Genomic DNA, 25768 nt, shown 5'->3' with positions numbered 1-25768 from the left:
TTCCCAAGATATTAAGAGGCATCTCTTAAAACATGTAATAGTTTAATTTGGGGTTTATGGAGTGCTGTTTTACTCCTTTGCTGTGGCATTACCACAAGAGACAGTATCTAGATATTTTCAGAGGATTTAGAGACATTGCTTAAATTCCTGATTTTTAAGGAAAGGTAGGGATGTTTTGGTGTACAGTTTACCCTCAAGATTGGTAAATAAGTGCTGGTTGCCCATAAAATGTTTCTCCTTTTGATTTTACAAAATGCTGGGTAATTAGTGGGCATTAGTAAATGTAATATTAGTTAGTAAGGAAAATATTGTTTGGCAGAAAAGAACACCAGAGTAGAGTTCAGAGACCTAGATTATTCTAGTGGTGTGAAAATATTCTAATAGCATTGAAACAGGCATAACATTCTTGCTCTGGAAGGACAGGAAGACAGAAGCTGTGTCTTAAGAGAGGAACAGATGAAGAGGGTTTATGGAATTCTAGGCAGAGGGAATAGCAGTATGTTAGGTGAATCACTGAACTTTTTGAACTGCATTTTCCTCAAATTTGAGTTAAAATATAAGAAGAACATCTTATTTTTAATTATAAGGGCATATATATTTGTTGATTTTGGAATCCCAAAAAATGAGGTAAGAACCAAGTGAGTAAGTATATGTGAAAGTGCTTTATAAATTTTTAAGTGCTCTACAATTAAAAGTGGTAGAAGAATACTTGTGTTCTTGTGAAGAGTGGACAAAGAGGATGCTGCAAAAACTTAGCAGGAGGAGAAACAAGTGGGGAAGGGAGGTGTTAAAGATGAAAGAAAGGAAATGGATAGATATGAAGAAAATTGAGTTACAGTTCTATTTGTGCCTAGGAATCAAAAGGAGGACAATAAGTCTGTCACTGAAGAATTTTAACATTAATTTACTGTAAGGAAGAAGCTCAACAGTTAGTTGAAACATTTTATTCACTTTTCCACTTAGTCTATACCGACCATGTTAATAGATAAGCTAACTGAGAGTTGGCTATATTATCTGATTGTTTCTTCAGTCATTACTGCTGTACAGGTTTAGCTAATGGCTTAAAATAGTATAAGGTACTCATAAAAACAAAATAAGCTGGACTGAGTTACTATTTATTCTAGATTATTAAAAAGAAAGGGCATAGTGTGTCTAAAGAAAGGGCATAGTGTGTCTAAAGAAAAGGGTGAAGTTTGATCTCTTGAAATGAGTGCAGAAAAAAATTAGAAAGTAAGACTAGAACCAAGGTAAAATGGGAACAAATTGTGAGTAGTTTTATATGCCATAGTAGGAATTTGGATTTTTATTTTGTTTATAGGTAGGGAAGTGACACAAATAGTTTGGTGGTTTAGAAAACTGATTATAGCAGTAATAAAGAGAATAGTCTGGAGGAACAGAGATTGGAGACATTTATTCATCAAATAATACATGTGGCAGGCTGAGTGAATGTGGCAGTCTCTCTGGCCCCTGGTAGGTAGATTAGTGTCAAGGATGTCATTTAAGGCTCTGCCCTAGTTCAGGAAAGAGATAATGATGGTATGAATTAAGGAATTTGTAGTGGGGATAGAAACAAGAGCACTGATTTCAGAGATATTTAGGAGTTTGTCTTCCAGACTTCGTTAGTGTTTGGAGATGATAGAGAAAGTTGAGAATGAGTCTAAGGTTTCTGACTTAGCAGTAGAATAATATGTGCAAGTTTGAGAGGCGGAGAATACTAAGTTTGCTTTCAGATAACTCTGTGCTTTTTAGATTAACATGATCAAGATATCATTTGGGAATATTGTTCTAGCTCAGGCGCATGATCGGGTTTATAAATATGATTTGGAAGGCATAATTTAAAATTGAAAGTTGTGAAATTAGACGAGTAATTCCTAAGTAATAATGTATGCAGAACAAAGAGTACTGGCGCTTAGTTTGATTTTTAATTTTTGCCCACCTCCAGTCAAACCTCCACCCCCTAACATTATAAACAATACATAGAAATATTTGCTGTCAGAAATATTTGAATGTCCTTGAAACTGTACTGCATCCTGTCTGATCACCTGTACGACACAGGGAATTCATAGACAAACACACTTCCTTATTCCTCTCCTAAAGTCTCTTTTTAGAATCCTGTTTGCTTCTTTGGGTAAGTGAGCAAGTCTGAACAGATATTGAAGCCTAAAGGCTTTTTTTACCTTTAAAATCTAATGCAGAACAGCCATAATCAGCCATCTCTTTCTCTCCTACCCCTCCAGCCCTATAGAGTTTAAGCCTCTGGCAACTAGAATGCCAGAGAGAAAAGTAAAAACAGCACAAGAAAATGAACCTTGAAAAGGACTGTAATCTTTTTAATTCACTGGACCCAAAGGGTCTACTCCAGTGATGGCGAACCTATGACACCCGTGTCAGAGGTGACACGCGAACTAATTTTTGTGGTTGATTTTTCTTTGTTAAATGGCATTTAAATATATAAAATAAATATCAAAAATATAACTCTTTGTTTTACTATGGTTGCAAATATCAAAAAATTTCTATATGTGACACGGCACCAGAGTTAAGTTAGGGTTTTTCAAAATGCTGACACGCCAAGCTCAAAAGGTTCGCCATCACTGGTCTACTCTATAACCAGGGGATGGAGTTAGTGAGTCATTATAAGAGATGTCCAAATTCAGTAAAATAAATACATATATTAGGAGCAAGATCTTCGGGTGCTGAGAGAATTTGGAAAAAATCTGAGGTTTAGCACTTAGTGGAAAAGATGAGTTTTTGGTTCAGTCTTAAAGGAGGTAGAAAGACAAATCTGTGCAGTGAAGAGTAAGAATAACACTATTAAAGAGGTGGGGAAAACAGTATCAAGAAAGTGGGACATTAAGGAAGGGAAAAAAAGGAAACTGGTGAACAGGATTTTTATCTAAAATGTACAGTATGAGTTGGGATTAATGAGAAATTAGGGTAGTTAGATGATCGAAGACTAAAATTTGGAATTGGGATTCCTTGAAGCACATAAGTAGAAAATTAAACATGATCAGAGGAATATTGATTTAAATGGCAATTAAGCACTTAATGGAAGATGACAACTGTTACATATAGTTAATAATGTATATGGCACTGATTAGCTTATAAATTACCCAAATCCCTATTTTCTCTTTTTGTTTTCTTACATATTTCTATAACCATGGTTCTCAAACTTTCCTGGGCATAAAAATTTTATGAAGCTCTTGTTTAAAATATAGATTCATCCATGTTACATGTAACTGTAGTTACTTCCTTTTAGTTGCTGACCAGTATTCAATTATGTGGATATACTGTAATTTGTTTATTATTATTATTATTGCAGAAAGGTTTTTTTTTCCATTTTCAACTGTTATGACTAAAACTGCTATGAACATTCTTATACAAGGCTTTTTGTGACACATGTATTCTGGATGAATACCTAGACGTGGAATTGCTGGGTTTTAGAATATGTGTGTGTTTAACATTATGAGGAACTGACAACAAATTCGAAGGTGGGTTTACCATTTTACATTTCTACCAGCAGTGAGTGTTCCTTTGTTCTTCCTTTTATGGAAGAGTTTGGGTAAAATTGCTGTTCTTCCTTAAATGTTTGATAGAATTTACCAATGAAACCACCTGGGCCTGCAGTTTTCTTTGTGGAAAGGTTCTTAATTAAGGATTCAATTTTTAAAAGAATGATATAAGACTATTCAGATCTTCTATTTCTTTTTATGCCTGTTTTGATAATTTGTATTTTTCAAGGAATCTGCCCATTTTATCTTAACTTGTCAAATTTGTCAGCTTGAAAATAAATTATATATGTTATAAAACAGTTTTCCTTCTTATGTTGGTAGGATCTATTGTATGCTCCCTCTTTCATTCTGATATTGGATTCATTTTCTTCTCCCTCTCCCCTTGATTAGTCTAGTTAGGGGTTATCACTTTTATCAGTCCTTTAAAATAATCAACTTTTGATTCTTTTGATTTATTTTTCTGTGGATTATCTGTTTTGTGTTTTATGATTTGAGCTCTTTCAGTAATTCTTTCCTTCATCCTTATTTTGGGTTTAATTTATTCTACTTTTTCTAATTTTTTAAGGTGAAAGCTTAGTTCATTGATTTTAAAATTTATTTTTTAAAATATCAACATTTAAAGCTATACATTTTCATTAGCATTTCATTCAAAATATTTTCTAATGTCGCTTGTAATTTTTTTTTTTGACCCATGGATTGTTCCAAAGAGTATTGTCAAATAATTTTCAAATACTTGGGATTTTCCAGATATCTTTTTAGTTACTGTGTTTTCATTTAATGCCATTTTGGTCAGAGAACATAGTCTTTTTCTTTTTTTTAATTTATCTTTATTGTTGAAAGTATTACAGATGTCCCCTTTTTTCCTCCCTTTATCTCACACCCATCCCCCACCCCAGGCCTTCACCAAACTTTTGTCTGTGTTCATTGGTTATGCACATAAATTCTTTGGTTAATCTCTTCCCACACACTTCTCCCCTCCCCCTTCCCTCTGAGATTCAGTCTATTGTATGCTTCCATGTCTCTGGATTTATTTCTGATAACATATTCTTAATACAATATTTAATACTTTTTACATTTCCTACAATAAGCATGTACTCATAGTCGGACACACACACCCCCAAAAAATTACTTTAATTTTAAAAATTCTGATAAAATTAATGATTGGAAAGATAAGGGAAGAAGGATTTAAGTGATTTTAGTTTTTCTCATCTTAACCATGCCTCTTTTCCATTTTTGCATATATTCTAAACTGATCTTTATCAGTAAGTGAAAGAGACATTTATTCTTACACTATATGTGTAATACATATTCTAAACTGTTCCCAAACTAAGGCAGTGCTCCATGTTTCATAGTTTAAAAGTGTGGGTTTCTATCAAATAATTCTTTGTATACTTAAAGATATTTAATATTTCTTTCTTTCCTTTTTTCTTTTTTTTCAAAGTTGGTGTGTGTTTTTTTTAATATGTTCTTATTGATTTTTAGAGAGAGAGGAAGGGAGAGGGATAGAGAGATAAAAGCATCTATGCGAGAGGAACATCATAGATTGGCTGCCTCCTGCAGGTCCCCTACTGGGGATCCAGCCCGCAACCTGGGCCTGTGTCCTAACTAGAAATTGACTCGGCAACCTCTTCATTCCTGGGTCTGTGCTCAACTGAGCCATGGGCTCCAGAGTATTTTTTAAATATGTTTTTGTCTTCCTTTCTCAGCCACTGTAACTACCCACCTCCTTGCAGGTATGGATGTTCTTATGTTAAAGAAAGAATGGAAATCATAGTCTTTAGTTTTCTTAATAAAATATTATATTGCTGTCTCTATCCAGGGCATCATAGGCATATGGACCTGGGACTCTTCAAGAACTCACTCTAGTGGTCAGCTTTACATTTTTTGCTATATAAAGAACATATTAGAAATCCAGTGGAGAAAGTTAATATTCAAAAGAAGAGACAAAGGAATGTTATGGTTAATGAACAAAGAAATAGACATCTCCAGGGAGGTGCCATTCATAACAGACCTCAAAGAATGACCTTAACTTGAATAGTCTGGTGTCTGTTCCTCAGCAATTGTAGATCTAGAAACTCAGTTTGATCTGGGGAACTGGTTTCATGCTAAGTAAATTACTGAAGTCTCATATGGAAAACAAAGCTAATTTCTTAATTTAAGTTAAGATATAATATCCAATCATGATGGTTTGATAGTCCACATCTTCACTATAGGGCTATATCTACCAAAGGTATGTGAACAGTTGGGTCCACTGATGAGAGTGTTTTTCTAAAGGCTTAAGACAGTGGCACATTCTTTGATTTACCTTATTTTTAGGCTTTGTAAAATATTCGTAGCTGTGGGACATTTTCTGAACCCCCGGAGCCTCAATTTTCTCATCATGACAATTGTGATAATAACTAGCCAAGTCATAGGATTGTTGTGAGAACTAAATAAGATAATCTATTTAAAGTTACTAGGACAATATCTAGCACATAGTTGTCATTCAGGGACTGTTAAGATGATGTGTTTTTTTCTACTTCTGGGTTTTAGGTCTGGAAGTTAAGAAGGGCACTCTTGACCTTTTTCTTGCTGCCTGCAGACATTGCTGGGAACTCTACTGCACTTGGTGTTCTAGAGGTACTAAGAGTATTTGATTTACAAGAATATTGTTCTGAGTCATAAGAATTAACTCAATCTAGGGAAGAACTGCGATGAATCTTTTCATAGGTTATGTTTTACTGTGAGATCTAGCCATTTTAATATTTTGAGACTAAAGTAAGAATTGTTCTTTTAAAGAATTCATTAGTGTTTGCTTTTCCTGTTTGGCATTTCTAAAAACAGTTTGATATTCCTTGTAGAACAAACAAGTAAAGTCCAGATAACAAATTTTATAAGTTGTTTTACTCATAGCTGACAACTTAGTAAGGTTTATGTTCTATGGATAATATTTCTAATTTTTATATTAACAGATCATGATGTTCTAAAGGACCTGATTGATTCCCTTTCTTTCAGATAAGCTTACTAAGACCCAGAGAACCAGCCTGAAACTAAGCCAGACAGCTGATGCATCATAGGGGGTCCCTGGGACTGTGAGGTGCCAGTGCAGCTGGGCCCAGGACAGTGAGGCCCTTGATACAAGAGTTTGTGCTCTGGAGGAGGCCAGGAGAACAGCCACATGGTTGTGAAAAGATGGAATTGAATTCAAATAGTGAGCTTGCCATAGGCCTGAGTTGCAGAATTCCTTCTAGAAGGAGCCCCTGCCTGCCCCTTCTTCCTTGCTTAGCCAAATCCAAAGCAGTGGTGAATGAACAAATGTCCTTTTTGTATCAGGTACCTTGCCTACTAACTATACACTGGGGAGCAGTTGGGACATACCCGAGAGTTTTTAATGGCAGAGCTGAGACAGGCCTCTAGACTCCAGTACATTCTTCTTTTCACTGTATTCCAGTGTCTCTCAACATCAGATGAAATTATTTTCTCTTCTGAGTTACCAGAATGTTTTGATGTCTATTTAGATGTTATTCTCTAATTGTTGTACATAACAGTTTTTTATTTACAGTTCTGGTGTCTATCTCATGAGTCTGTATTGTCTCCTCAGCTAAGTCCTTGAGGACCTGTACCATCTTGATCTCTTTTGTATGACCCTTAGGGCTTGGAATATTTAAGTACTCAATAATTAACTTGTTTAGCAGTAGATAAATATTTGTTATCAAATTTTCATTGCCCCAAGCTTACATATTAACATACTTTCAGCTGTAGAAACATCTGGATTTGCTACTTAAAGCTCATATCCCAGAAGATTAAAGATTGAAAAGTTAGAAAAATGCTGTTGTCATTTAAAAGGAGTTGAGTGCTTCTACAGATAACTTACATTTAATGTTTAGAAACTAGGACACAGTTAGGGATGGTGAGGTTGGTTACTTATCTAAATAAATGGCTTTGGTCATATGGTTGTGTTTTGTTTCTTAAAACTCACAATCTAAGATCTAACTTTTATGGCAGCCACCCCAAAATACATATAGTTATAGAGAATACTTTCTTGAATTATAATCATTTGTGTGTTTTGGTGGACTCGTTTATTTTTGGGGACACACACAAAAAAAGAAATATTTTATACCTGCTTAAGATGGTTTGCTTAGTACTTGGTCCCAGTCAGCATTTTCCACCCCCCAGCTTTATTGAGGTATAATTGACAAATAAAAATTGTTAATATTTAAGATATACAACATAATGATTTGATACACATATACATTGTGAAATGATTATGACAAACAAGCTAATTTACATAGCTATTACCTCACATAGTTATACCCCCCCTTTTTTGGTGACAACATTGAAGATCTGCTCTTAGCAAATTTCAAGTATACAATGCAGTACATTAACTATAGTTAATGCCATATATTAGGTCCCCAAGTAATATTCATCTTATAAGTGAAAGTTTATACCCCTTGACCAATATCTCCCCATTCCCCCTCCCCCTTCCCAATCCCTAGAGAAATGAAAACTTGTATTCACAGAAAAACTTGTACATAAATGTTTTAACAGTTCTATTCATAATTGCCCCAAACTGGAAATAATCCAAGTGGCTTTCAACAGGTGACTAGATAAATAAATTGTAGTGCAGTTAATCAATGGAATACTATTGAGCAATAAAATGAATGAATTATTGACACATGCAACAGCTTGGATGAGTTTCAAAAGCATTATGCTGAGTAAAAGAAGCCAGTCTCAAAAGGTTACTTACTGTATGATTCCATTTATATGACATCAGTGGTTGTCATGGGTTAAAACAGGATAGTTAGGGGTTAGGGGTATGACACAAAGGGATAGTATAAGGGATTTTTGTTTTGTTTTGTATCACTTTTTTCACTTCCTGCCTTATTTTGAGTTATTTGAACAGTTTTTAGTATTCCATTTTAATTTATCTATTGTGGGGTTTTTGTGTTGTTTTTTTTTACTATATCTCTTTCTAGTGTCTGTGTGCATGGTTGCTTAGGGATTATAATATACATATTTAAATTTTCATAGTCTACTTAGAATAAATATTTTTCCACTTGAGTGGGATGTAGAAGTCTTAACACTATGTCTCTTTACCCTCCTCCTTTTTTATTTTATTTTCTTATATATTACTTCTACATACATAGAACACCCCATCAGACATTATAGTTTTTGCTTTTAACTGCCAAACATTCAAGAAGAGAAAAATAATTTATTATATTTACTCAGATGGTTATAATTTCTTTGTTCTTTCTTCATTACTAATGTCCCATTTTTTCCTTTGTCATCATTTTCCTTCTACCATTTAGTAATTCTTTTAGAGTATATCTGCTGGCCATGAATTCTCTTAATTTTACCTTCACCTGAGAGTGTCTTTATTTTGCCTTAATATCTGAAGAATATATTCACTGGATATAGAAATTCTGTGTTGACAGTTCTTTTCTTTAGGTCCTTTAAAAATATGCCATTTCTTTCTGCACTTTGTGGTTTCTGGTGAGAAATTTAGATTCATTCAAATTGCTGTTTCCCTATTAATAGTATGTTACTGTGTGTGTGTGTGTGTGTGTGTGTGTGTGTGTGTGTGTGTGTGTCTACTTTCCTAGTTTTCCTTTGTCTTGAGTTTTTATCAGTTTGACTATGATGTGTCTGGGTATGGGTTTCTTGGGGGTTTGTTCTTTTTTTGGTCCTCTGAGCTTCTCAAATCTGTATATATGTTGTGTCACCAAGTTTGAAAACTTTAAAAGTCATTATTTTCTTAAATACTTTTGTGCATTCCACTCTTGCACTCTCCTTTCAGGATGCCAGTAACACCAACATTAGACCTTTGTTATCCCAAAGGTTCTTGAGGCTCTTTTCATGTTTTGTTCTATTTGATGTTCAGACTAGATAATTTCTATCAATCAGTCTTCAAGTTCACTGACTTCCTTTTATCATCTCCATTTTGCTTATTGAAGTGAATTATTGTATTTTTCATTTTTCAAATTTCCATTTGGTTCTTTTCCTTTGCTGAGTCTCTCTATTCATTTCAAGAATGTTTGCCCTTCTTGGAGCATTTTTGGTAACAGCTGCTATAAGATCTTCATCAGGTAATTCCAACATTGCATCATCTCAACGTTGAGGTCTGTTTATTGTCTCCTGCAAGTTGGGATAAATGATGTATTCACAGAAGCCATAGAACCTCTCAATAATTTTGTCTCTTGATACTTCTATGAGGTAATAGTTGCTGCCACTTTTTATTTTTTTGATTGGGCATACGTGGTTGTTTTTAAAACTATAAGTTTACAAGAATAATACATGATATTACAGAAAAATAAAAGAATAGTACCTCCTTGTGTAAAAATTAAAACAAACATAAGGAGCACTGATTTTTTTCTGCCTCACTCATATTTTTAACTCTTCTTTGATAGGAAAGGTATTTGATCATCAAATACCAGGTTCCTATTATAGGTAGATGCTCTTCAGCTCTGACAGCCACTTGTAAAAGGATATAATGAGTGCAGGCAGATAATAAAAATAAAATGTATTATAATCAGATGCTCATAGTTATACTGTAATTCTTTGACCTCAGTTTACTTTAAACAGCAGGTATTCCAGTCTTTACCTCAGCCAGACATTGCCACATTATATGTATGCTCTTCTTTGTTGTCCAGATTCCTCTCCCTTAACTATCACAGGAGTCCTAATTTTTTCTTTCTGCCAGGTATTATTTCTTCTAGTCCTCAGCATGTACAGAAATACTAGTATGCCTTTCTCTTATAGAACTAAGTTTCTCTCCCTCACCATAGCTTAATCCATACTGCTTTGTTTTCTGACTGAGGCATTTGGATCTTCTAAAATATGCGGAAGATCATCTGAATTCATAGTCATTTAATACTAGAGGCCCGATGCACGAAATTCGTGCAAGAGTAGGCCTTCCTTCCCTCGGCTGCCGGCACCAGTTTCCCTCTGGCACCTGGGACCCGGCTTCGTCTGGAACGTCATCCTTCCAGAACTCTGGTCTAATTAGCATATTATGCTTTTATTATTATAGATGACCAAGTACAGGAGTAAAAGCATCTTTTTCAGCATGGCATGGAAGAAGACTCTTTAAGTGTGTTTTTCCAGCTTTGGGTTGCTTTTTCTTTTACTTCATTCCACCTACCTTATACATCAGTCACCTGAACCACTCCTCATCCTTTGGAAAGTCAGACCCTTTCCTGCATCTGTGCCTTTACATTACCTGCCTGAAACTGAAATGCCTTTCTCCACTTGGCAAGTAACTATTCATTCTTCAAAACCTTGCTCAACATCACTTTTTCTGTGAAGCCTTCCCTGACCCCCTGCATTCATTAGAATTATGTACAGTGACAAGTAACTGAACCACCAAAATAACAATGACCTTAAAAACAAGAGGATTTATTTTTCTCCCATAAAAATTTGGAGTTTGCGGTGTAAGGCTGAAATGACAGCTCTTCACAAAATCACTAAGGAAGTAGTTTCCAGTAACTCCTTCAGAATCTCTCATATCTCTCAGACCTTTGTCCTTCTGGCCCAAAGTTGAGGTATCTTTGTTTTAAGCAGCATGAGTATGAAGGAACAAAAATGAAAGGTCTTAGGCAAGCTATCTCTTAAAGTTTCCCTAAAGCTCCCACACAACATTTCTCCGTGCATCTCATTGGCTTGAATGAAGACCGAATAATGTGTCTGTTCTTGGCAACTGTGTGCTAGCTAATTATATTATTACTAGAGGCCCAGTGTACGGATTTGTGCACCAGTTGGGTCCCTCAGCCTGGCCTGTGCCTTCTTGCAATCTGGGGCTCCTCGGAGGATGTCAGACTGCTGGTTTAGGCCAGATCCCGCAGGCTTGGCCTAAACCGGCAGTCTGACATCCCCCAAGGGATGTAGCAGTGTGCGAAGAGGCAGACAGCCGGGGAGGAGCCCGAGCTGGGGCCAGACAACAGCACCGCCACCGCTCGGTAGCTGCCGCAGAGGCGGGAGAGGCTCCCACTGCCGCAGCTGCTCGTCAGCCATGAGCCTGGCTTCTGGCTGAGCAGTGCTCCCGCTGTCGGAGTGCACTGACCACCAGGGGGCAGTTCATGCATTGAGCATCTGCGCCCTGGTGGTCAGTGCATTGTCATAGCTACTGGTCGAGCAGTCGACCAGTCGTAATGGTCGCTTAGGCTTTTATATAGAGAGAGAAAGAAAGGAAGAACAAGTAGGGGGTACAACTAGCAATGTGTTATGCTTCCCCAGCTAGAGGTAGTTGCTTTGTGCTTTGAGTTCCCAACAGGCGTCTAATTAATTAGCATTTAGGTTGTATTATAATTAGTTTGCCTTGTCTACTAGATTGTGCACTTCTCAGAGATTATGATACTGTATTCTTTTTTTTTTTCTAGCAGCTTACGTAAAGTTTAGTACCTAGTCTGCTCATAAAGTATTGAGTGAATGGATAAAGACATTCAAGAAGATTACAGCAAAATTATCAGAGACATAAGAAGACGATATTTAAATACTCCTGTGAACAAGAGTAATTGCTTATGTAGACACTGATATCTTAGACTTAACTTTTTTCTATATTCTCTATTATGTGGAGAGAAGTAGATACTTCCAGCAATAGAGAGCATAGCTTCTTTTCAAAATTGATTAACCACGCAGAACACAAAAGGTTGTGTTTACTTAAAAGGTTGTATATTCTTCTCTGTTATACTGGCTTTTCATGGTGATAAAATATACATGAATGATACCATTTTTACGTATACTTTTCTGTGGCATTAAAGTACATTCACATTGTTGTACACTAATTACTACCAACCATCACCAGAGCTTTCTTCTCTTCCCCATTGAAATTCTGTACCCATTAAACACTAACTCCCCATTTCCTCCTGCCCCCAGCGTCTGGCAACCATCATTCTACTTTCTGTCTCTGAATTTGACTATTCTAGGAACCTCATATAAGAGGAATCAGACAATATTTGTCCTTTTGTGATTGGCTTATTTCATGTAGCATAATATCATCAAGATTCATCCATGATGCAGCATATATCAAAATTTCTTTTTTAAAAAAATTGGGTTTTTCTTGATTTTAGACCAGCCATGGGCAAACTACAGCCCGCGGGCCGGATCCGGCCCGTTTGAAATGAATAAAACTAAAAAAAAAAAAAAAAAAAAAAAAAAAGACCGTACCCTTTTATGTAATGATGTTTACTTTGGATTTATATTAGTTCACACAAACACTCCATCCATGCTTTTGTTCCGGCCCTCCGGTCCAGTTTAAGAACCCATTGTGGCCCTCAAGTCAAAAAGTTTTCCCACCCCTGTTTTAGACAGAAGAAAGGAGAAAGAGAGAGAGAGAGAAACACTGATGAGAGAGAGAAACATCTATCAGCTGCTTCCTGCATGCCCCCTATTGGGGATGGAAGCCAGCAACCCAGGCATGTGCCCTGACCAGGAATCAAACTGGCAACCTCTTTCTTAGTGTCTGGGACGATGCTCAACCAACTGAGCCACACTGGTGAGGGCAGAATTTATTTTCTTTTTAAAGCTGAATATATTCCATTACAGATTGTACCACTTTTTCTTTTTATCCTTTCATCTGGATGCTTGGGTTGCTGTATTACACTGTTTTTTTGTAAGGTTTTTACTTGCTACAAGTATTTTCAATACAAATAGTATCTTATTCTATTGTAATTTCACCACCACTACCCCCAAACAGAAACCATATAATTACATACCTTTTTATAAGGAAAGTACAAAGAACATAAAAACAATCATCTGTGTTAGGAACTTACTTTGGGAAGTAATTAACACCTCTCCCAGTCATAGTTTCTGAAGTATAACTTAAAAAGTAAAATTAAGTTATGGAAAACATTATCTTGGTGTCAAATCTAGGTACAAGAGTGCAATTGGAAGAAAATATAGTGGCTTTTCGCAAGAAAAGATTAGATTTTGTTTTAATGGAGAATTTCTTGAATTATGGTAGATACAGGTGAGGTCAACCTATTAATCTCTATCCTTTTGAAATATGGAGGTATTACCATGACTGGACAATGAAGAAAGAAATTTTTACAGCTGTAGCTTGATGGATTTTGCTTTTATAAAATTTCTCTAACATTAAAGAGAAAAGGGTTAAGAATGGGTGGAGTAAAGAAAATTAGCCCCATTCTATCACCTGACCTCTTTTGTTGTCAAATAATAATTATTGAATGTTTGATTGCCTAGTAAACTCTGAGTTTTGGCTTTTATCCCACTAGGCACATTATCCAAATTAGCAATCAAATTTTTTTACTAAAATTCTCTGACCAAGCTTTCAAATAATTACTTATGTAGAATACATGCCCAGTGGTTTAAATAGAATTTCATAGACACTTTCCCATTGCAGCTAATTGTTTAATCCATTTGGCAGAATGAGTCATACTTCACTAGCCAGCTCACAGACCAGCTGTTGATTTAGTTATCTGAGCCAAGACCCAAGTACCAGAATAGAATAGAGCACCTTGGCCTTGACACCTTTTTGTCTTTTCCTAAAAATTCTGATGTAAAGTTTTTCATTTCTCCCCTAGGTGTACTGTTATAGAGATAAAATTGACATGTCTGAAACGATCTGAGAAGAAAACAACAAATTGTAGCATTAGTAATAAATCCTTTTAGAGAAATTAGAACTTGATGTAGACATTAAAAATAGACTTGAATGGTGAAGGACAGAGTAGTGGTGGAGGTGTTTTAGAGTAAGGAGAATTAAGTTTGGATAAAATGGGGCCTAATTATGGATGTCAGTCAGTGAAAGTCAGGCACAAGAGATACCTGTTGAATGTTGCTGAAAGGAAATGAGTCTGGTGGTGGTATGAGTACAGGAAGAGGAGAGACTAAGGTGTTGTAGAAACCTAGGAATGTAGCAATAGAAATCTGGACAAGGTTACTGGCAGTGAAGGTGCAGAGCAAAGGTAAATTTGAGAGCCATTTTGGAAAAGAAATTGTCAACTTGGTAATATTAAATATAATGGTGTTGCCTGGCCAGAGTGGATGACATCGTCTCATGAACCGAAAGGTCACTGGTTCAATTCCTAGTCAGGGGGCATACAGGAGGCAGCTGATTCATGTTTCTCCCATTGATGTTTCTCCCTCCCGCTTCCTCTCTCTCTAAAATCAGTAAAAACCATATTTAAAAATAAAAAATAAATATAATGGTGTTAAGTGGAAAATAATAAAATACAATTTTTCTAAGAAATTCCACAGAAACGTGGTACTGATGATATCCCAATTTGAGAGAAATCTTAAGTTAATTTTAGACATAATGAATTTGAGGGGCAATGAGGAATAGCCAAATTGAAACATTTTTGTAGGCCATTATTGGACTGAAAAGTGGATGGAATATAAGGACTGCAAATGTGCTTCCCATAAAAACCCAGCTGTACTCAAGGAGGTAACAGTTGGTTCTAGAAAAATACCTGATTATAACTGTAAAGACAAGAACATACGTTCTCATAGCATATATATATATATATATATATATATATATATATATATATATATATATACACATACACTCTTAAAATCAAATAAAAAAGTTTCCCATTAGCTTCATTTCAACTGAAGGGACTAAGTTAGTTAAATAGATGAAATTCATAAATTACATCCAGGAAACTGAAGTTCTCCCATATTGTTAAGAAAGTGGAATCCAAATTGCCTTATATGGCTATTAAGATGCGGAACAGGGCAAAAACTTAGATTCTTTCATAAAAAACATATTTGAATGGAAATTGTGGCAGAAAAATGTCATATAAAGGATACTTATGTTCTTGAATAATGTAAGTTAAGTTACTGAATTAACTACTTAATATGTAGTTTAACTTCATAAGATTTAAAGTAAATCTACCACTATGTTATTGAATGTTTTATGGATCATTTTTAGTGGAACATTTAGTTATATCTGCTGTGCCAAATGTTTATGGCTTTCTCTCTCGGAATGGCTCTCTGTGTATGTAGCAGGCATATGGAGTCAAGTAGAAAAAACTTGGCAAAGGATTATTTCTCTTATAATTAGATTTGAAATTTTGTTAAGATATAATATGTAACAGTAATGATAAAGGTAATATAATGAAAGAAATAATAGTCTAGTGTAGAGATGGACTATTATTTGGGTTTCACTGAAGATACTTGAAGGTTGTTAAGCAGCCCTTTGCGAGTAGTACCTACAACAAATACTGCTTTCTGCTTTCTTGGATCTCTCTCTGTGTATACTCTTTTGTTGTTCTTTATTTCCCATGATGAAATCTAACATATACAGAACAGTGTGTAAAATACATATAAAGGTACAGTTTAATGGGTAATTATAAGGCATTCACCACCCAAATTAAGAAATAGAACATTGCCAGTCTACCATACTTGTGCTATGTGCCCTTACCAGTCAAACCCTACATGTCTCTATCCTATCCATTCCCAGAAGTAGCCATATTCTTATATTTTTCCTTCTCTCAGAAGTTTACATCCTTAAAGATGAAATTTACATCTTATATATACACATATACAGACATATGTATATATGTCAATATATACAGTCTTTTGTGTCTGACTTATTTTTGTGCCATTCATTCATTTGTGTATAACATTTCATTTCTCTAATCCATTGTACACATACTATCCTACTATATGAATATACCATAATTTGTGTATTCTGTTCTGTTTCATAATATTGAAAAACTCAGCTATGACCGTTATTGTATATTTTTCTTCGTGTGCATGGGTATCAGTATCTCAAGATCTAAATTTATGAGTGGAATTGCTGGATCATAGTAAATTTATATTTTCCATTTACAGCATAATACCAAACTGTTTGCTAAAGTGGTTATACCAATTTATTCTCACCCAACAGAATATGAGCATTCCTGTTGTTTCCCATTCTCACTATCACTTGGTATTGACAAACTTAAATATTTTGGGCAAGAGAATGGTGTCTCTTTTGGTTTTATGAAGGAGGATGAGCCCCTTTTTTATATTTGGATTTCTTCTTGTGATGTGCCTATTAAAGCCTTTACCTGCTTTTTCACTTGGCTATCTGGTCTGTTCTTACTTATTTTTAGGAGTTCTTTATATTTTCTGGATATTAGTCTCTTAATCAATATTGTGTGTTGAGAATTTTGTTTCCTACCCTGTGTTTTTGATAACTAGTGTAGTTCCTAATTTTAATGTAATATAATTTATCATTCTTTTCCCTTATAGATCATACTTTTTAAATATTCCAGTAGAGATTTGTCCTAGGTACTTAACAGCACTGATGCTATTGCAAATGGTACATATTTTTTACATATCATTTTCTCTTTGTTGCTGACACAATAGATATTTTATATACTGACTAGTGGCCTGGTGCATGAATTCATGTACATTGAAAGGAAATTAATTAGAAGAAATATTTTAATATCATTATTTGCCCTTTCTCTATAATAGAAGTGTCAGCCAAATTCACTATCAACAATAACAGATGGAAACACACACATGTGATTGGCACCAGCGAGAGTTTTATATGTATCATGCATGCACGAGTCAACTTAGCCTTTTATAGATATAGAGCATACTTGCTTAATTAAACCTGCTTTCTGATTTAGCTGAACTTTTTCCAGCCCAGTGAACCACCCCAACTTCTCTTTCAGGTAATTGTCAGCAACACAGCAGTAAATATCAACACAAAGCAGGTTATTATTGTAGACCACGCAGGGAGAACAAAGGGTAAAATATTTAACTGCAGCAGTATTTGACTATATTCTGCACAGTGAGAAAACCTGAAGTCATTTTCAAGGTTCACCATTTCTTCTTTTCAGTTGGGTAAAGCTTCTAAACTTTCTAAATCTCCGTTTTCCAGCTAATGAAAAAAAAACAACAGGATTCCACCGAGTCTCCTATCTACCTACTCCAGGACTTCTGTGAGGATCAAATGAGATGAGGCACAGGAAAACGCTTCACACACATTTGGTTATAGTGTAAAGTGTTTGCACCTGGCTCTAAAGCAAGTCGTGTTCCTGGGCTGAAGAAACTGCAAGGAGGCTAGTTGTCACTAGGGCATGCGTGCCAGTAACTTTTGCTGGCTCGAGAAACCCTCTCTTATAATCTTCCATTTACAATTTTTTTCTTAATATCGACTTTTTTATTTTTCAGATAAATTCAGTGTAGGTGCATCTTAGATAAATAAATAATTTTACATAACAAGTTATCTTAAAGACCATAGACATGGATTGACGGGAGAGGGGAAGAGCAATTTCTATACCTCTGCCTTAACACTCCCTGCCTTCCTAGATCCGACCAGTGTTTTGGTTTCATCCACATACGCTTGTGAAGCTTTGTTCTCAGTGATGAATTTTGTTAAGTCTCGTAATAGGAGTAACCTGATGGATGAAAGTAGTAGCTCGTGCATATCTCTGAAGGTCACGAAATATAAACCTGATGTAAAATCTCTGTCATCAGTGATGCAGCAGCAAAAGTCTCACTGATAATATCAAACGGAGTCATAAAGTTTTCTGTCGGACTATCAGTGTACATGTATACATTAAAAAATAAATGTATTTTTCATCATCATATACTGTGTTTTTGTCGCTCGAATGAATTTTATTATTTCTTCAAGGTTCTTCACATACATACACCTTAAGAGATATCAAGTAGACGTAACATGTTCTCAAAAAATTAGGGTTGGCACGCAGAAGAATTTTGAGTTAGAGATTTTGCTGGTTTTGGCATGCACTCACAAAAAGGTTGCCCACCCCTGCACTAGGGGGATGAAGCCAGGCGTTGCTATGTGTCATCATTACCCGGACAGGAGGAAGGACACTTAGCATATTAGCCTTTTATATATATATATATATAGACTAGATGCCTGGTCCACGAAATTCGTGCACTTGGGGGGTAGAGGGGGTCCCTCAGCCCGGCCTGTGCCCTCTCGAAGTCCAGGAGCCCTCGTGGGATATCTGACTGACGGCTTAGGCCCGCTCCCTATGGGGAGCAGTCGGACATCATTAGCACTGCTGCACTTGCCAGCTGTGAGCCCAGTTTCTGGCTGAGCAGCGCTCCCCCTGTGGGAGCACACTGACCACCAAGGGGCAGCTCCTGTGTTGAGCAGGATTGGGCTGAAACTGGCTCTCCGACATCCCCCAAGGGGTCTCGGTTTACGAGAGGGCACAGGCCAGGCTGAGGGACCCCACCAGTGCACGATCGGGGCCGGGGAGGGATGCGGGAGGGCTCCATGGCGTGTCCGGTCCATCTCAGTCCCAATCAGCCGGAACCCAGCAGCAAGCTAACCTACTGGTCGGAGTGTCTGCCCTTTGGTGGTCAGTGCACGTCAAAGCGAGTGGTTGAGCGGCCTTGCATTCATTAGCATATTATACTTTGATTGGTTGAATGGATTACCGGACACTTAGCATATTAGGCTTTTATTATATAGGATTTGAATCTACCAACTTTCCAAATTCATATAATTCTAATCATTTTTTGGTAGATCATTGTGGATTTTTGAAATGCACAATTATTTTATCCAGAAATAATAACTGTTTGTTCCTCCCAAAGCTATAGAGATAAAATTAATCACTGCCTTTTATTTCTTAACTTGCCTTATTCCGCTGACTAGAATCTTTATTACAACGTAGAGTAGGAGTGATGATAATAAGCATCTTGTCTTATTCCGGTCTCAGCATTTCATCAAGGATGAGGTTAGCTATCATTTTTTAGAAATGTTCTTTATTAAGCTGGGCAATGTTTAGTTTTCACTCTTAGTTTGCTAAATATTTTCTTAACAAATGGATGTTGAATTTTATTAAATGCTTTTTCTCCACGTCATGAGCTACATATTTTTTGTTCTGTAACTATCAGTATGATGAATTATATTAATTGATTTTCTAATGTTAATGCAACTTTGTATTCCTAAGATATGTCTAACTTGACCACTTTTATATACTGTTAGATTCAGCTTGCTAATATTTTGTTTAAAAAACTTATATCTATACTCATGACTGAGATTGGCCTGTATCCTTTTTTCTCAAAGTTTCCTTGTTAGACTTTGGTATTAGGTTATATTAGCCAAATAAAATAAGTTAGAGAATGTTTCTCTCTAAAAGAGCTTGTGTAAGATTGGAATATTTTGTTTTTCCTTAAATAATGATAGAATTCACCAATGAAGTAATTTGGGTCCAAGGTTTTCTTTTTGGAAAGAATTTGACTACTGATACTTTTATCTCCTGTGGACTCTTGTTTTCAGTCATGTCTTCTGTGTACTTGTATTTGAATGTGCCTCCTGCTTATAGTCCTTAAAATTACTTGTGAGTATTCTTTGAGGCCTAGAATGAAAATGTCTTCCTTCAGTGTGGGTTTATCTTTCCTTTTTTTAAGATATGTGAAGGTATCCCTAACTGAGGAATATTTTAAAAGAATTTCACAGCTTGAAGTTTCCTGGATTAGGAGTCCATGCAAACCCAGACTGCAAACTCTACCTAGACTGGTCTGACTTCTTAGGGATCTATATCCTCAGATGTTTTACCCGCCATTCTTTTTTTCTCACTTCTCCCTGGGCTAAAACAACCTTCTCTTCAGTCTCCTGGGGGTGGGATTTAGGGTTTGGTTTTAGTTATTGTTTATCTTTGATTGAGATTATAGCCCCTTGGGATCCTGGTTTAATGTGTTAAAGAGTTCCCTTGGACTCTCCACCTTTTGAGGAATCTGTACTTTGAAATTTGTTCCCCTAATCCTGTAAGGTCACTGAAATCAAAGACTTAACTTGTTGAACTCTGCCTGCAAATGCCCTCGGGGTCATTGTCTTTAGGGGGTTCTTATTATCTCTCTGGGTTCCAAATTGTCCCTAGAATTTGGTCTGACTGTTTCCCACCAGCTTGTCAGCTTTTTATTTTAAGCTATTTTGGGACTTTTTGGATCTAAGGACTTTTAATTGTTTTCAGCGAGGAGGTTGGTCTGAAAAATCCTAGACTACCAGAAATGGTAGTCTTCATGTTATTTTTCTCCACTTACTCTTCTGTTTACCATTTTTTCTTCAGCTTCCATGTTAATGACTTAGTTTCACAACATTTGTATATTGAGCACCTAATTCATATATTGAACATTTAATATGTACCAAACATGGCACAAGACAAAGTCCCTTCTTTCTTGAAACTAATGTTGTAGTAAATTCTGGATTGCCTGGAAACTTGAAGCACAATAGGACAGAAGTTTCCAAACTGACCCACAGAGCATTAGTGTCCTCTGAAATCTTAGTAAGGTTGCCATTGTCAAGTGAGGTTGAGAAATAATGCTGAGGAGGATATCCTTTTCAGAGAGCTAAGGCATTAACTTATTTGAACTGAAACCTTTATTTGTAGAATACTTCTTAATATTTTGTAGAACATTATTTATGAACTGGTAGAATAGGACCAAAGTATTAAACATCTCTGTATTACATATTGTCACAGAGTAATTTCAGCTCCTGCTTTCCCACAGTCATGTCTTAGGGGAACGTTTGCTGAGGGAGTAAAACAAGGCAGGTGTGCTCCACATTATGAAGACCTTCTCTTACTTGGCCATAGGTGGCTGGAAGACGTAGGTACCCACATCAAAGATGCCAGTCACAGGTGGGCTAACACAACAAGTTTTTTCCAAATGGGAAAAACTGAACCAATCAGGTTCTCACAGATCTCATTGGCTGGTTAAAGAAATATAGCTCTTGCTTTAAATTTTCTGTCTGGATGTATTCAGGATTAACAAGTAAGGGGGGAGTGGTGGTTACTATAAGGATCCACATAATGAGGCATATCAGATACCAACTTGCAGAGTCTAGAATGTGGACCCAACAGACTCCTGCTGCTTGGTTCCCTAGGGCAACTGTGAGACCAGGTCAGACTCTCAGTTCCAGTGTCCTTGAGGCCTAAGCCCACTTATGTTACTGATTTTGTTCTTGGATTTCAATGAGAATTCTTCTTCCCACCAAATTCATATTTATAACCAGTACTTCTCCCCCACCACACACACCTACATTTGCCAACCCAAGTGAGTGTCAGTACCCAGCAAGGAGAAGAGACTGATGCATAAGGAAAGAGTTGAATTCATAAGAGACTGATGTGTAAGAGTTGAATTCATATCAGAGTGCTACTTTTTGATTAACAAGTAGAAAACATCTATATATATATAAAAGCCTAAGTGACCGTTATGACTGAGCAACCGGAACAACTGACCGACCAGTTGCTATAAGCACTGACCACCAGGGGGCAGACATTCAAGGCAGGAGCTCCTCCCTGGTGGTCATTGTGCTCCCACAGCCAACCTCCTGCAGCCAGTCAACTTCTCATGGTCCCTCCCCCCAGCCGGTCCCTACCCCCCGGCCCACTGGCCAACCTCCCGCAGTCCCTCCCCCAGCCAGTGGCCAACATCCCATGTTTCTTTCCCCTCCCATCCCTCCCCCCATCTGGCAGGCCCCGATCAGCTGGCCCCAATCAGCCCAACCCCGATCAGCCCTGATCTCCAGCCAGTCCTAGGGACCCCACCCCTTGCACAAATTCATGCATGGGCCCTCTAGTTTTTATAATAATGGAATACCCACCATTCTTGCCACTGCTTTTTCCCTCCCCTCTTTATTACATTTTGGAAACTAAGCTCAGCTGTACTAGAAGTGTTAATGTTATATGGCATCACACAATCTATTTCTGTTGGTTATCCTATAAATAGTATCTCCATATGCCGAAGAATGTGCATTTCTTACTATTGGTACTCTTTTGGAAAATAAGGTTGCCATTCTTACTTCCCAATCCAATGTGACTTTACTCATCCCCAATACTGTTTGAGAAAATCAGGCTGGCTCCAGTGGATATCTTTGTATTTGCTATTCCTTTCTCCATTGATTGTGTTCATCTACCCTTCTAATCCCCCATTTCCTTGTGCTGCTTTTCTTCTACCTTTCCTTAAATGGTCTTTTTAAATACTTCATTATTTATTTCTTCTGCATTTTACACATAATTTGGGGTTTATAATATGAAAATAGATTGGTCTTTTTCAAGATCTTCCTTTTTAAATAGCATTTTTTTTCCAACTATGAAATTAATACATTTAAATGTAGTATTTTGGAAAATACAGAACAGAAAAAATGAAATTACAATAATCAAAAACCACCCAAGATAACCACAGTGGTATTTCCTAGCCATATCTTTTTATGAAAGTATATGTTTCTATATGTATGTGTTGAGGTCAATTACACATACTGTTTTAAACTATATTCATTTAACATCATGAATATTTCCAGAAAATTAAATGCTCCAGAAACATGGTTTTTAATGTCTTTCTATTATTCTAGCATATAAAAGTATCAGTTTATTTAACTAATCCTCTATTAAATGAACAATACAGTTCTTGCCAAATTTTGCTAATATAACTAACACTATGATGAATATCTCTTATATATAAATCTTTGTGTTGTTAAATGACTATTTTTTTTGGAACAAATTTCCAATTGTAAAATCTTGGGTCAAAAGGTGCACATATTTTTAAAGCTTTTACGTATATAAAATTTCCTTCTTAAATTGCTCAATTCATCTTTGAAACTATTTAAATCCTCACTGGAGGTTCTTTTTTTCCATTGATTTCCTAGAGGAAGTGGAAGGGCGGGAGAGGAGCGGGGGAGAGAGAGAGAAATGTCAATGTGAAAGAAACACATTGATTGGTTGCCTTCGGTCCATGAGCCAATGGTCAAACCATTGAGCAAAACTGGCCAGGACACTTTTCTTTACATTTAAAAGTAGCCTCCCTTGAGGTGGGGCATAAAGGCAGGACTAACTTATCAATAATCTCTCCCTAGCCATAAAACAGCTTTGTGTTGTTGCTACTAGTACCAACATGTAGCTTCTCCTGCCTTGGATTGGTTGTATAACAGAAGCTACCACTTTTGAGACCCTATTATATACTCAGCTATTATAACCTAATCCTAATGTCATGTTATCCTCCTAAAAACCATTGAAACGAGGGGTAATTTTTCCTATTTTTAGATGGAAAGGCTGAGACTTAGATTTCACACAGCTAGTGAGTGCTTGATTTTTATTTTAGGACCCTCGGAAGCTAAAGCACATGTTCTTTGTATTCCATTCAGTCTGCCAATAGTACTGGCCAGATAAGAAACATTTCAGTTAATGGTACACTCATTAGTATATTACATAAGATACTTTCTCCACAGAAAATGAAGCATAACATATTAGGACTTTATGTTTCACTGGCGTACAACATCTATGTGGTAAAATTTAAATTGTGGCAGTGTTTTTACAGACTAAAAAGAAATTTTGAAGAAAATAAAGAATGAGGACTGTTTTCCTGGATCTTTCCCAGTACTGTACAGATTAGCTATGCTTAGTTTAGGTTATAGATGAGCTGTAGCTTCAACTGCTAAGGAACATTGAAATCCCCATAGAGTTTCTGAGGAAATAACATAGAAGTTCAAATGATTAATAGAACTTACAGTCTGGCAGATATTGTACATAGGACAATATTAACATTTGGGGCATAACCCACAAGAAATGAAAGGGAGAATTATCTTTAAAGGAAAGAAAAGCTAAAGTTTTATGCTAGATACTGCTGATACCATTTTTAAAGCCACTGTCTTAAGTGTCTCCTATGAGCCAAAGGCTTTATAGTTAACTAGAGGCCCAATGCACAAAATTCGTGCAAGAGTAGGCCTTCCTTCCCCCAGCTGCCAGCACTGGCTTCCCTCTGGCACCCAGGACCCAGGCTTCCCTCCAGCCACAGGCAGGCACCCGGTTCCCAGGCTTCCCTCCAGTCCCAGCTTCATCTGGTCTAATTAGCATATTATGCGTTTATTATAATAGATGGTTATTATTCCTCATAACCAATCTATGAGATAGTATTGTTATCTTTGTTTTAACAAGAGACAAAGTTAACCTCAGAAATGTGAAGGAATACATTCAAGTTCAAAGTATTCTTAAGTGGTAAAGCTGGAGTTCAGCCTCCTCTCCTCTCTGTCCCATGGACTGTCTCAATATGCTTATGCCCTAAGCAAAGCACATGCAGTGTTTCCACAAGTGATTTGGGCTTAAGAATGGGATTTTTGAGGCCTGGAGCACCTCCAACATGACACTGGAAGTTAGAACTATGTGAGTAAAATTTAAGAAACAAATTTTAGATACTTACTTTTATTAGAAAAAAAAACCACCCTCAGGTTATCACTTTTGGGGGGTATTAATGCAGAATCTGTATAACACTGTGACTCTTAGTTTGATTTTATGTCCTCTTTCTTTTTAAAAATGGACTACTATATTTTTCTTAATATGCAGAAAGAAATATAAGTACTTCTTGAACTTCATTCCTTGAATTAAGCATATGGCTTCAAACACATTCTTAACTGACCATGTGGTTAAAAGTAGTATTTGAGCAAAGAAATAGAACTTAGTCATATAGATCCTTTAGTTATAATAATCAGAACATTTCTGAGTGGTATACAAGTTCTACACAAAAAAATGACTTTCATAATAGGTAAGCATAGAGTATAGATACCAAAATATTTGCAGTAGGTTGTGAATATAGTTTTTACTCTGGATTCTTGGTCAGAGTATTGTTTCATACATTATAATAAAATGAAACAAGCCAGGCCTGGTTGGTGTGTTCAGTGGTTAAAGCATCAGCCTGCACACTAAAGTGTCAAGAGTTCAATTCCCGGTCAAGGGCACATAACTGGATTGCAGGTTCAATCCCTGACCCTGGTCGGGGTGCGTGCAGAAGGCAACCAATCAATGTGTCTCTCTCACATCAATGTTTCTCTCTTTTCTCTCTCCCCCTCCCTCTTTACCTCCCTTCCACTCTCTCTAAAAAGTAACAGAAAAAATATCCTCAGGTAAGGATTACCCAAAACAACAACAACAACAAAAGAAACAAACCATTAATGTTCTTTTGAGTGTGTATGTGCTACCTTCCAAATTTTAGTATCAGTTTCATCTTTTTTTGTTCTCTGCCATAGTTGAAAATATATAGAAATGATATATTTGTTGAGGTTTTAAAGAACTTATTAATAACCCTACTCGGAGTTAGAGTTGTTAATATACAGTTCTAAAATTGATTCAAGAAGAGGTAGAAAACCTGAATAGATTAATAATAATGAAAGAAACTTAATTCTAGATTACTATTAATCTTTCAATTGTATCAGTTTTTATATATATATAAAATTGAGATAATTTTTACTCATAGGATTGTTGGGAGAAGTATAATGCTTATATCAGTGCCTGGCACATGGTTAGCATTCAATAATGTAAATCGTCATCATAGCCATCATTACCATTATTATTTTCTTTTTT

At 36.3% G+C, this 25768-nt stretch overlaps 1 protein-coding gene across 11 annotated transcripts in view; it reads left to right on the top strand.

Annotated features, from left to right (window-relative positions):
- SOCS5 (suppressor of cytokine signaling 5) overlaps nucleotides 1-25768 on the top strand; it is a 44673-nt gene that overhangs the window by 8289 nt on the left and 10616 nt on the right. For 4 of the 11 annotated variants that reach the window (XM_036334671.1, XM_036334670.1, XM_036334666.1 and 1 more), the window contains one exon: nucleotides 6042-6128. The exons of 3 other annotated variants lie outside the window; for them this stretch is intronic. The gene's annotated coding sequence lies outside the window, so the exon portion shown is untranslated. Of the gene's footprint in view, nucleotides 1-2526; nucleotides 3489-6041; nucleotides 6129-6503; nucleotides 11524-17319; nucleotides 17583-25768 lie in introns of those variants that run through there. 4 more of the 11 variants (XR_004971844.1, XR_004971843.1, XR_004971842.1 and 1 more) reach the window with 4 other exon arrangements.

This window comes from Myotis myotis, unplaced genomic scaffold (assembly GCF_014108235.1).
Source record: "Myotis myotis isolate mMyoMyo1 unplaced genomic scaffold, mMyoMyo1.p scaffold_m19_p_14, whole genome shotgun sequence".
Classification (NCBI taxonomy): Eukaryota; Metazoa; Chordata; class Mammalia; order Chiroptera; family Vespertilionidae; genus Myotis; species Myotis myotis.
The sequence above is the reverse complement of the archived record's forward strand: the minus strand, read 5'-3'. Positions and strand labels throughout refer to the sequence as shown.